The sequence below is a fragment of the Cnephaeus nilssonii genome (assembly GCF_951640355.1).
Source record: "Cnephaeus nilssonii genome assembly, chromosome: 13".
NCBI classification, from domain to species: Eukaryota; Metazoa; Chordata; class Mammalia; order Chiroptera; family Vespertilionidae; genus Cnephaeus; species Cnephaeus nilssonii.
The window spans coordinates 41,631,939-41,644,609 of record NC_137084.1 but is presented as its reverse complement, the minus strand read 5'-3'; the positions used below and the strand labels follow the sequence as shown (position 1 = coordinate 41,644,609).

Sequence of the window (12,671 nt, the reverse complement as noted above, 5' to 3'; positions counted from 1 at the left end):
GGTAGGTACAGGAAGGAGGATGGCCAGGCTTAGAGTATTGCAGCAGTGCAATATATGGAATAAATGCTTTTCATATTGGTGTGTGAGGAGGAAGGTAACAATGTATCACAGGAGTTGACTTGAAACCAAATTTCATTAGGCAGCAGTGGAAAATGAGAATTTTCTGTCTATAAAAGTCTGTACAGCACAGGGAAGTGCAGTGGAGACCTGAAAACTAAGTCCTTTGAAGCTTCCTCCAGCTTTACTGCTGCTACTGCCATAGTTCTTGAGCAGCGGACACGCCTTGTTACTGCTGCTAAGGGTTATGGGCCTCTGGCCAGTGCGCTGCTGAGCCATATTGGAGCCTGTGTCCTTAGGTACATGTTTTTATTTGTTAAATGATTGCCTTTTCCCAGAACATTTTATTAAATGGAAAAATATTTAAAAATGGAAAAGTAGGTTATTATAATTCACATTATTTTAAGCTCAAATATTTTATTTATAGCAAAAAGAGTTTATTATAATTGAACATTCCTAGGTTTTATTAAAAGAAAATTCATCCAGAAGCAATAAAAGAGTAATAAATTTTTTATATGAAAATAAAATTATTTTATTGTAAGAAAACAAGAAAAGTAAAATATATGACAAGCTGAGAGAAACTATAACATGTAACATACATGAATGTATAACATCTCTAACATACAAGAACTTTTAAAAATTGAGGGGGGAAAGTTGCAGAAACGTGTCATGAACAGATGATTCACACACGAAAAAGAAGAATAAAAAAATGTTCCTTAAGCATATGAAAAGCTATTCAACCATTTAATAAGAAAAATGCACATATAAATAACACTGAGATATTTCTCACCTATCAGATTAGCAAAAATTTAAAAGTACACCAACATATTCTGTTGGCAAGCCTGGGGGAAATAGGGACTCTTAAATATCGCTGGTCGGAATGCAAATTTTATGCTAATTCTGGGAAAGTAGGCAATATAGAACAAAATGACACATGCTCTTCCCAGTTTACCCTGGTCAAACATCTCCAGTTGTACAAGATTATGAATGACCAAAGTATTTCATCTTGGCATTGTACTTGCAAAATCCTAGAAACATCCTAAATAATTGACATGGCAGAATGGCTGACTGAACAACAGAGGATCAATCCAAGGGAATACCATACAGCTATAAAAAAGAGAACAATATCTATAAGCTGATATGGAACGGCTTCCAAAATATGTTGTTAAATGAAAGAGCAAAATCTGAGAAACTATGCGACCTTTTGCGAAAGAAAGGAAAAATAAGAAAATATATATGTCATCTGTACGATTTCACAAAAAGAAATTTGGGAAAGGTAACCCAGAAACCAATGAGATTGGTTACATCCTGGTAGTGGGTGGAAAAGGGGTCAAAATAATGAGATGGAGGAAACAGGGAAGAAAAGTGGCAACAGTGAGACTTGGTAGAATTTATGATTTTCTGCATTTCTTACTTTTAGAACCACGTTAACATTTCACATTCCCAACCTTTTCAATGAATAAAATCAAGAATAAAAGGAGAAAACTCTAACATAGAATACAATTGGGAGAAAATGAACCCGAAACGAATGTCAGACACAGTGAAAAGGGGAGTACGTTTTGAACCAGTATTTTGCCTCCATACTCTCAGGTTCTAAAGAATATTGAATTCTATGTAATAGATTTGTTATCCACAGGAGACTTAGCAATTATGCAACTATATTTGATGTATTCTAGGATTAAGCAAATAAGTAAATATATTGTAGATAATTGAAGGCTGGTTTTTCACTTTCGGAGAAGGAAATTACATATGGAAAGGGAGGGCGTCAACCTGGAAACTGAAGGGTCCTGGGTTTGATTCTGGTCAAGGGTACATGCCCAAGTTACTGACTCCATCCCAAGGTGGGGGGCATTCAGGAGGTGGCCAATCAATGATTCTCTGTCATCATTGATGTTTCTATCTCTTCCTCCTCTGCCTTCCTCTCCAAAATCAATGAAAAAAATTTTAATATTTATTGTTCAGATTATTACAGTTGTTCCTCTTTTATCCCCCGCAAAGATCCCCACCACCTGGTTTCCACCCCACACTCTGCCCTTACTCTCCACACTGTCCTCATCCATAGATGTACGATTTGTGTCCAGTCTCTTCCCACCCTCCCCACATTTCTTTCCCCCGGAGAATTGTCAGTCCACTCCTTTTCTATGCCCCTGATTCTATTATATTTACCAGTTTATTCTGTTCATCAGATTTTTATTCACTTGCTTTTTAGATTCACTTGTTGATAGATATGTATTTGTTATTCATAATTTTTATCTTTACCTTTTTCTTCTTCATCCTCTTCTTAAAGAATACCTTTCAGCATTTCATATAATACTGGTTTGGCAGTGATGGACTCCTTTAGGTTTTCTTATCTGTGAAGCTCTTTATCTGACCTTCAATTCTGAATGATAGCTTTGCTGGGTAGAGTAATCTTGATTGTAGGTTCTTGCTATTCATCACTTTGCATATTTCTTTCTACTCCCTTCTAGCCTGCATAGTTTCTGTTGAGAAATAAGCTGACATACATATGGGTACTCCCTTGTAGGTAACTAACTGTTTTTCTCTTGCTGCTTTCAAGATTCTCTCTTTGTCTTTTACCCTTGGCATTTTAATTATGATCTGTCTTGGTGTGGTCCTCTTTGGATTCCTTTTCTTTGGGGTTCTCTGCACTTCCTGAACTTGTAAGTCTATTTCTTTCACCAGGTGGGGGAAGTTTTGTGTCATTATTTATTCAAATAGGTTTTCAATATCTTGCTATCTCTCTTCTTCTGGCACTCCCATAATTCGGATGTTGGTACGCTTGAAGTTGTCCCAGAGGCTCCTTACACTATCTTCATATTTTTGGATTCTTTTTTCTTCTCGGTTGGGTGTTTTTTGCTTCTTTGTATTTCAAATCTTGGACTTGATTCTTTTGTAATTACTTTATTGATTAAGGTATCACATATTTGTCATCAACCCCCCCCATTCCCATCCCAACCCCCCCCACACGCATGCCCCCATCCCCCTGTTGTCCGTGATCACTGGTTAGGCTCATATGCAAGCACACAAGTCCTTTGGTTGATCTATCTCCCTTGTCCCCACCCTCTCCTACCTTCCCTCTGAGGTCTGACAGTCTGATCAATGCTGTTCTTGTTCTTCAATCTATGTTGTTCATCTTTTCCCCTAGATGAGTGAGCTCATGTGATACTAGGAATACACTTATAGGAACCGAAAATGAGACAAGCAATAATGGTTATGCTGAGAGGCAAATAAATCAGTCTATAGTGAGTTTCTTTCTGGGCCAACAGTTCTTTTGAGTCCTGATTTCTATGTCCAACAGTTTTTTCGTGTACATAACAGCAATGGTATTTCAGTTCTGGATGGTGGACAAATGGTGGTAATGCAGGTACGACCCTCTCTGGTTTGGTCCTGGGCAATCTGCAGTGACGCACATATGTTGACTGCTAGTATGGCAAGGCATGGTCAGCGTCTTCCATCTCTGGACTGTTTCTCTTCTGACTTCATGGCTGGAGCACTCCTGTCAATTCCTCTCTGTTGCAGGAATCCACATGGTCTCGGAGTTGTTTTCTGAAAATATACAAACATATTCTCGACCAAAAGTTAATAAAGGAATATTTTCTATAAACTTGACTTGCGATCCTTTTTCATTTTTTTGCCCAAATGATTTTCCTTTGGCTTGTTTTGACACCATGTATGTTTTACCTGGGTGTCTTGCTGTTAGCATTACAAATGAAAGTTAATTTTCTAAAGTAAAATTTTTCTAGATGTAATTTATTTACAGGATATTTTTCCTTACATGATATTCTTCTACTATCCCCCATTTTTTGGTTTAAATATTGGGAGGCTTTTGAAAATTTTATGCTGTAATCTTGATAGCTTTTAAATTTTACTTTTTTGCACTAAAATGTGACTGCTTTAGGTTCATTATATGTTATGCAATTTTACCATGATGTGAACTACCAATAAAAATTTTAGTTAACACTTTAGGAACAGATTTTTTGTCCAGTGCAATTGATTTTTCTAGAGTATTTGCTTATTTTGATTGGCCAATTTAAATTAGTCTGAAAACTTGACTACTATTTTACTGTCGAATTTAATACTCTAACAACCATCTTGTTTTACCCTGTAATTATTAGTGGAGAGGATTATTTGGCTTCTTGAGTAGGCCCTGAGCATTCCTGGTGCTAGATTGGATTTAGATATCATAGACCCCAGTTCCCCGGATCATGGGTGCAAGACATCTCCATCAAGTCTTGTTGCAGTGAGAGGGCATCTGCTGTCGGCCAAGTTGGACTTGATTCTTGCGATCCTCTAGTCTGATGTTGAATCTCTGTATATTATTTTTTATTTCAGTCAGTGTATGCTTAATTTCTGGTTGGTTCTTTTTCCTATCCTCGAGGGTCTCAATAAATTCATCAGTGGTTTCCAGAAAATTCTGGAAAAACCTTATAACCATGGTTTTGAACTCTATATCCAGTATTCCCCCCCCCCCCCCCCATTTCTATCATTTCTGACCTGTTTCTTTGTCTCCACATTTTGGCTGCTTCCCTATGTTGACAGAGTGGCTTTATGTGCTAGGTGTCCTATAAGGCCCAGTGGCTCAGCCTCCCCAGTTACCTGACGTGGACTCTCTTGTGTGCACAGACTTCTCGTAGTTAAGCCTTGATGGTTGTTGGTATCACTGGGAGGAATTGACCTCCGGGCCCATTGGCTGTGAGGATCAGCTGTGTCTATGATGGGAGACCTTTTGTGCTGCAGACACCCTTATGGGGCAAGACTTGCTTCAGTGGGGCTTTGTTGCTCACTAAGTCTGCCCCCTGAGTGTGTCCCTTATGGATCTGAGGAGTTGTAATCTGGACGGACCTACTCTGACCCCTGGGTACACTGGCTGTTAGATCTCTAAGGTGGTGCTAATTTAGCCTCTGCCTGAGGCCACACTGCAGGAGCTATGGAGAGATCTGCATTTTCCTCTTCTTTATTTGGGGTATGGAAGTGCGCAGATGAGGTCCAGCTGTGAAACAATGCAATCTGCTGTGGGGCCTTGGGCCTTCTTTTGGATTCTGGGTCTCTCTGACCAAGCTGTAGTTTGTTAGGTAATTTTAGATTGCAAAGGGCCAAACAATTCATATGCAAAAGCCTCTGCGCACAGCTTGGTTGGGGTGGGGTCTCAGGGAAACCAAAGGGTGGAGTAAACAGCAATGGCTGATCCTCAGCCCTGCGCTCAGAGGCCGCTGGGTCTCAGTGTCCCACAGTAATTGCTGCAAGCACCTCTGAGAGAATGCCGCCCTTGAGATTCGCCCATTGCCAGACAGTCCACTTTCTCCCCGTATTTGTCTGGGTCACCAGAGTCTCGCCTGGAACTGGAGTTCAGAACAACTGGGAGCTTGTGTCTCCCTCCCGATTGAGAAAAAAACAACAACACGTACTCAGTTGCCAGCCCATTCCGTGTGCGCCTCCGTACCATTGTACTTTATTTCTGCATTTTCTCTGAGTCTCAGTGTGCTTTTCCCTTTCCTTCTAGTGGTAGAATTTCCACTCAGCAAGCCTTTCTGTGGTGCTGGATGATGTCCGTTTTGTCTATTGGTTGTAGTTTTGAAGTGGTTTTTTTGAGGCAGCAATTTCAGGTGTTTACCTATGCCGCCATCTTGGTTTCTCCTATTTATTTATTTTTAAGAAAAGGAAGAAAGGTAAGGGGTTGAAATGAACCTTAGGTGTTTGGTTAGACCTGGAGGTATCATATAACTTCTTAGTTTTTAAGATGGATAGATAGGGAGTGTGGACACAATGGGCCCCATGGTGACCTGACAATCTCAGGGAAGGCCTGCATGGTGGTCTTGCAAACTCAGAGACCTAAAATAACCACAAAGGATTATCTGAAATTAAACTTTAATTAAAAGCAGTTATACTGGGTACTTATATCCTAGGCTGGTATTTTAACTGACAAGGTCAACCTTTACCTTAACTGAGCCTATCTGTCTTTTTGTATCTATAATAACAAATCCTTGAAATATCTGGGTAACTTGTAACTTCCCTTTTTCCAAACCCCTTAGGACACAACCTAATGTGCCTGAGCTCCTGGACAGATACACAGATTCCTTCCTTGTTATTTTTATCATGTTAATATAACTATCCTATACCCATCTAAGTATCCCACCATTTTCCGGAGCACTATCCCAATCCATTGAGATACTGCTTCCCAGCAATTATGAATAGTTTGGCTCAAATACACTCATAAAAATTCTTTACAGGCTTGAATATTTTTACACTAACGGGAGATACATAGGAAAAGGAATAGGAGGATGACAGATGTGTGTGATATTTATGCTAGATATATGTGTGTGTGTGTGTGTGTGTGTGTGTATAAGTATGTACACATGTATGTAAATAATATAAACGTGTAAATATATTTAAATATACACTCATATGTATGTATACACTGTATATATCCATACTGTATACATACATGCCGGGGTTCTTGTCTTAGCATTACAAAGGGTTCCGCAATCTGGAGAAAGGCTTTGCATAGATTAAGGAGGAGCCCAAAGATGAAAGATAATTTTGAAAGGCATTGGGGGTCAGAGGAGCTTCAGCTAAAGGAGCTATAGACTACAAGTTCTTAGTTCTTCTTCCTTCTTGTCTCAGGACTCCGTACGTTTCATTAACACAAATTGTTCTAAGACAAGGTGGAGACATACACTTCAAAGGGTAGGGTTTCAAAGGGTAGGGTTTACAGTAGCATTGTCAGATTGGGGAATAGCCTACAGCTGTTCAGCTGTTTGGCCAACAGGAGGCAATAACATGTAGATTAAGATGCCCTGGGCTGTCTGGCAGTTAACTATAATCCTCTTCAGGTTTGGGGGAAATGCCTATGAGCCATGCCAACATATGTGATTACATATGTGACTCAGCCCTCCTGAGCCCCCAAGTTTCATCAACCTTTTGATAAAACTCTTGTAATTACGACAAGCTAGAATTGGCTTTCAAGAACATACATACGTGTATATATTTAAAGCATAGGGTAAAGGCCATGCACAGACATCAGGTCCTGGGAAGGCAGAGTTTTAATTACACCCCTCTTTCCAGCTACAATATGGCACATATTTGGCAGCAAAGAAATCACCAGCTCTACCAGTGTTGGCTCTCACCTTCCTGATGAGGCCTTAGATCCAGAGCAGCCAAGACTCCATGGTGCCAAGACCACAGCATGGTATCCCCATGCCGCAATTCAGGTCCCACACCTCCCTGTCACCACAATGACCTGCCCAACAACTCCAACTTAAAGATCTCACCTCTCCTACAAGGTTTCTGGCTTTCCATACAAACAGAAACACTGGCAAGACCAGAGTGAACCTAACTACCTCATGGATCCTACCGCCATGGGGTGCAGGCCTACCCCAAAGCTACACATACACATAGACACACACACACACACACACACACACACACACACACACACACACACATGCATGGACACTCCAGAAAGAGCTGATGCTGAGGGACAACCAGTGGCTGTGGGAATGCAGCAGCTACAAAGCAGCTACAACTCTGACAGGAATCGGCCAAGCAAAAGCAGATTCAGGCTTCCTCAGCAGGAAGAGAGAAGGCACCAGAGGTCAGAAAGGTGGGTCCTCAGGTGACCTCTTTGTGGGGGAAGGGATGGATTCTGCCCAAGAAGAGCACCTCCTGCATGGAAAGGAAGTGTTGTCAGGCAAAGAACCGCACCTGACAACCCATCTTCCTCCCTGAGCTGTCACCACCACCCTGTTCCCATCACCCTCCTAAGGGTCCTCTGGACGTGGGCATCGTCCTCCCAGCCTGGACACCAGTGCCTGCCGAGCCACACCGCTTGGCCTCTTGGCAGCTAATCCTAGACAACAGAATGCTGTGACCCTCTCCCAGATAGAGAAGAACATCAGTGTGCCCAGGAAAAATTCTTCCAGGCCCTGAGTAGGAGCAGGGGTGATGGAAGGAAGGCCAGGCCACCTCCCAGAAATAGGCCTCCCAGAGTCCACAAGTCACCATTGTGGGGAGGCCCAGGACAGCACAAGGGCACCCCCCCCTCCTCTCTCTTTTTATTTTATTTTATATATTTTATTGACTTTTTACAGAGAGGAAGGGACAGGGATAGAGAGCTAGAAACATCGATGAGAGAGAAGCATCGACCAGCTGCCTCCTGCACACCCCCCACCGGGGATGTGCCCGCAACCAATGTATATGCCCTTGCCCGGAATCGAACCTGGGACCCTTGAGTCCTCAGGCCGATGCTCCATCCACAGAGCCAAACTGGTTTCGGCAACCCCCCCTCCTCTCTTCATGGGAGAACTCCCACACTGCAAAGCCCTCCTCAGCCCGAGGCCAGGCAGACCCACTGAAGGAGCAGAGGCAAGCTCAGAGTTGTCACAGAACCTGGTTAACGTGACCTGGGCAGCAGACTATTGTAAGCCACCATGAAACAATGGATAGTTTAGTTCTTGCAAACCTCAGTTTGCTTCTGTTGGGGTCAGCAAGAACAGCACCAGGTGTTAGATAAGTGGGGTCAGAGTGGACCTGGGTTCAGAAACCTTGGTACTTTAGTTCTGGCTAGGAAAGAGTTCAGAGTCAATAGTCAAACTATAAGAGAACATTTATTTAGACAGTCACAGAGATAAAACAAGTAATTCATAGGAGAAATGGGCTTAGGAAACAAGTTATAGAGGCAAAGAAAGAGCCCTTGTAGTTTAGAAGTGAGGAAGGTAAAGGTGAGGGGGGTGGGCAGCAGGGAGGGGAGGGAAAGGTGCTGGTGAGCTCCCTGGAGGGAGAGTGCCCTGGGTCCTCCCTCCTAAGGGCTTAAGGGTGGAGATTTTAGGGGAGGTCCCAGGGGAAGATCTCAGTAGAACATTCAGCAGCTTTCCAGGTGTGTCCTTTGGAAGGTCAAGGTCTCCATGGATTGATTGGTCTGCACCAGGACAGGGGTGTAGCTGGTCCTGAGGCAGCTATGGTGTCGCTTGTCTGGTTTTGCTGCTTTTCTGGGCCTGGAGCTGAACGACAACCCAGGCCTAGATGTTATCTTTAGGGAAGAAAGGGTCAGGGGCGTCTAAACAGTACGACTAGTGATGTGAAAAGCCAGGGGGTCCAAACTGCATGACCAGTGATATGCTCCGGGAGGGCAGGTTACCCCGGGAATGACAAGATTTCTGTTTTCCCAGTGTTGCCCTTTGCTGGGCATCCCACCTGGTGACCTGTACCTGGCACACTGTCCTTGCTCTGCTCATGTCAGTCTAACTGCCAGTAAGCATTTCAGATGGGGCAAGCAGGGAGCCACAGCAGGCTCCAGACCCTGCTGACCCTCTGATGCCCTTTCCAGAGCAAGAGGACTGGGCCCCTGCCAGCTGGCCGCACACCTGCCTATTTAGATCCAGAGGATTCATCCTCCACCCAATTCCTGCCCCAGGGCACAAAGGCAGAGGCAGAGCAGCCCATTCAGGAAATCTGCCCACCCCAGGGCCCCCAGTCTCTGGGGTATCACTTGTTCTTTGAGAGCCTTCTGAGCATCTGATGAAATGAACTAGAAACGTGCTTTGCAAACAGTAAAGCACCCTGCAAACGCCCAGTAGGGTTTAAGGGGAGGAAATCCAGGAAGGTGCTCAGGTGCTAGACCAGCAGGAGAGGCACACTGGAGGATCCCAGGAGAATCCTGCTAGGGACGGTGCCACCCAGAAGGATTCTAGGGAAATGGGCCAGTGCCAGCGACAGAGGCAGGATTGCCTGGCAAAGACACCCCCAGTGCAGCCTGTGGTGCCAGGCAGGACTCACTGCCAGGAACGGGCCACAGGGATGAGATTAGCGGTGACAGGAAATGGCCCAGGGAAGCAGGGACTCAGCCTGCCAACCCCCCACAGAGGGTACAGGCAGAAATCACTGCCAGCATTGGCAGGCACTGATACCCAGCAGGACTTGGCTCCCAGGAGTGCATCTGGGCCCAGGACTGGATGGCAGGAGGGAGTGGGTAATGTAGTCTGAGGTAGCAAGCTGTTGGCCCTGCCTGGGGAGAAGGTACCAGCGCCTCTAGGAACCCCTGTGGGCTGGGTTTGGCACCCACAACTCTGTTCACCACAGCTGAGGATCATAAGCCCTAGTGGAGAGGCTGTGGATACAGAAGGGCCACATACTACACGTGACAAGCTCAGGGGAGGCCTGCTTGGCGGCCTTACAAACTCAGAGGCCTGAAGTACCCACAAAGGAGGGTCTGAAATTAAAACTTTCTAACTAAAAGCAGAGATCATGTCGGCAGTCACGTCCTAGGCCTAGTACCTTCCCTGACAAAGGTTAATCTTTACCTCAAGTGAGCCTGGCTATTGTCTTCTTGCATCTACGAAAACCTACCTTTGGAATGTCAGGGTAATTTCTGTTTTCCAGACGCCTCCAAGACAGGCATTGGCTCTGTGGAGACAACAAATCCACTCATTGTTATTGTTTTCATGTTACTTATTGACTCTTAACTACCTTGCACCCACTACCTGTGTAAAGGAAACATGTGTCTATCATTTTACTTTTTATCCAACCCCAGAGGTTTCCCACCTCCTTTGCTTTCTCCTACTCTCTAATGACCAGTGGCGAGAAAGAAGAACACTGGAAAGAGGAAGATGTGATGGAATAGGAAGTAGAGGAGGAGAAGAATGAAGAGGAAGAGTAAGGAAAAACAAAAAGAATAAGAAAAAGAAAATAAGAGGAAAGGCTATAGGAGAATGTGGGTGCCAAAGTTTTGTGCCTGCTTCCCTCTCTTCCTTCCTTTAAGTTTCAGAACAAATAATGGAATGTATACAGATGGAGGTGATCCTGTAAAGAATAAAACTTTATGAAAGAGAGGGCAAAGGGAATAATATTTAGAGCAACATCCCAATGTAGATAAGACAAATGGGAATTATTTCACCACAGCAAGGCATAAAACAAACCAAGAAAGAATAGTCCAGTAATTATCAACAATTCATCTCTTTCCAAATACCTATCTTGGGCTATAGACTAGGAGTGGTTTACTTGTTAGACTATGAATGAGAAAGCTCACTGAGCCACAAAGAAATTGATCTCTTAGTATTGATCAGAGACTTTGAAAAGCATGTCCCAAGCTCCCCTGTGGACTTGCTCCTAAAACATATGCTCAGTGAGATAGTCTATAGATGACATGGACATGTAGTTTTAGCTATCCCCCACCTACTAGAAGCTTCTAAATCTTACCTCAATGAATGACTAGAAATGTTGAGAAAACTAGTCTGGTTTCCATTCCCAAAGTCATATCTGCTTTGAAAATAAGATATGAGTCACCTGGTCCCGGATCTGTTTGGTCTTAATTCCATAAATGATGGGATTCAGCATAGGAGGAGCCAGAATGCAGACATTGGCTATGTGGCGTCCAAAGCGCTGAGTGAGAACTGAGAAAATTCCAGGCACATAAAATAGGATGATGACACAGATGTGAGAGCCACACGTGTTGAGCACTTTGTGGCGAGCATATTGGGAACGGATGTGAAAGACATTATGGAGAATAAGTGTATATGAAACAATAAATAGGAAAACATCTAAAACAATTGTTGACATTAGAAGAAAAAGTCCATACCAGATGTTTACTCGTACGTCATCACAGGAATATTTGGCCAACCCAATGTGCTCACAAACAGTGTGTGGAAGAATGTTACTTTTGCAAAAAGTCAGTCTTTTCAGAAGAAATATTATGGGAAATACTGTACCAAAACTTCTCAGAAAGATAGTCAGACTAATTTTCCCTATCAGTGAATATGTAGGAATAGCTGTGTATCACAGCGGGTAGCAAATGGCAATGTAGCGGTCAAATGCCATCACTAGCAAGATCCCAGACTCAGACATGAAAGTGGAAGTGAGAAAGAATACCTGAGCGATACAGCGATTCAGGGAGATCTCCCCAGCATGGAACCAGAAGATGGCCAAGGCCTGAGGTACTGTGCACATGGAGAGGACAACATCTGTTCCAGCCAGCATGCTGAGGAAGAGGTACATGGGGTCATGGAGGCTGGGCTTGGTGAGGATAATGAAGATGAGCAGACTGTTGCCAAGCAGGGCCATGTCATAGCAAATGCAGAATGGGATGGAAATCCACATGTGCTGGTCCTCAAGGCCAGGGATGCCCAGCAAGTAGAAGACTGTGTGGCTAACACTAGTGTGGTTTGAGGTAGTCATACCTGGGAAGACTACCACAGACATCACTTCTCATTCATAGAGACAGAGGAAAATGCAGATTTTCCTGGAATATCCTTTGTGAAGACACCATGAATTTCAATATATTCTTCACTTCCATTTTCTTTGAACATACAAATAAATAATAGGACACAAACAATGGTGAAAAAAAGATGTGCTCTGCCCTCAATGAGTGATGTTCTCATTAAAAGATACACGTTTCCAAGCAATTAAAGTACAAATATAAGTGTATGTTCTTTCCTACAAAACAGGTGGTTATCAATGTAGAGAAGAAACCATTGTGTGTGTCTGGGAAGGCAGTCACAAAATGATTCTTGACCTTGAGATTAAGCAGTGAACATAAGGTGAAGAATGAAAATAGGGGATCACCATGAGAAAATGTTTGCATTCTTGAAACATTTTTAGCCCAGGTAGCTGATGCATAGGAAGTG

General features: G+C 43.4%; 1 pseudogene across 1 annotated transcript; it reads right to left on the bottom strand.

Annotated features, from left to right (window-relative positions):
• Window positions 1-11,301: 11,301 nt before the first annotated feature.
• LOC307108718 (olfactory receptor 52B4-like) lies at window positions 11,302-12,222 on the bottom strand (annotated as a pseudogene). The gene has a single exon. The product of its transcript is annotated as an olfactory receptor 52B4-like (transcript).
• Window positions 12,223-12,671: the final 449 nt, after the last annotated feature.